This window comes from Pinus tabuliformis, chromosome 4_2 (genome assembly GCF_031772625.1).
Source record: "Pinus tabuliformis cultivar Carrire ecotype Pingquan chromosome 4_2, CPIR1, whole genome shotgun sequence".
NCBI classification, from domain to species: domain Eukaryota; kingdom Viridiplantae; phylum Streptophyta; class Pinopsida; order Pinales; family Pinaceae; genus Pinus; species Pinus tabuliformis.
Genome location: NC_142304.1, coordinates 958381575 through 958382572, shown reverse-complemented (window position 1 = coordinate 958382572; position 998 = coordinate 958381575).

Here is a 998-nt window from a genome sequence, read left to right as displayed (position 1 = left end):
AAATTAATGTTGTTAGTTTTATATATATTACAAGAACTTAACTACTAGTATTTGAAATTTGGATTTTTTAGTTTTGACGGATTTTGCATTACTTTAATCACCAATCCAGCTATCCCAAATTTTAAAATACAATATATATATTTTCTCATAAATTTAAGTTTTGGATATATGATTATGGTTAAATATTTAATCTATAAGAATAAGAGAAAGAACATACATAATATTAAAAATATTATTACATTAAAAACTCTTGATACAATAAAAATTTAGAAAATAAAAGAAAAATAGCCTATTAAAAAAATGATCAATTCAACTTTGATAAATAAAAACTAAACTATTTTTCTAGCCAAAAAAAACAAATTATAAAAATATAAACCAAGTCCACGCACATCTTGAATAAAGCCAACGTTGGACAAATCCAAGATATCTTGAATAAAGTTATTGGACAAATCCAAAATATTGTAAAATTCGTAAATCTATTCTCTTTATTACACCAAATTTATTGAAAACTAAATACACTTTCTTCTAACATTTAGGGAATACACTCCAATTAAAATTTAGCCAACACTCGACAAATCCGAAATATTGTAAAATTGGTAAATCTATTCTCTTTATTCCACTAAAATTATTGAAGACTAAATACACTTTCTTCTAAAATTTAGTGAATACACACCAATTAAAATTTAATTTCAAATACACATAACAAAGATCGTTGATTTCCCTAACCTTCTAAACGACTAACGTTTTTAAATTCAATAAACTAATTGTAATTTAAATCATTGTTAATAATATATACGTTTTTCTTCAAACACCCAAATTATATCAAATAAATCCTTTTTAGAACAATGCAACTTCTAAGTCACATGTTTCATCGAAATATAAGGTTGATTGTTTCAACGAAATATAAGGTTGATTTTTTTATAGGAGCTGTCTCACCATGGACTATAGCATCTGTCTCGTACTCAAAGTCTCTTTTAAGTATTGATTATTTTGATGAG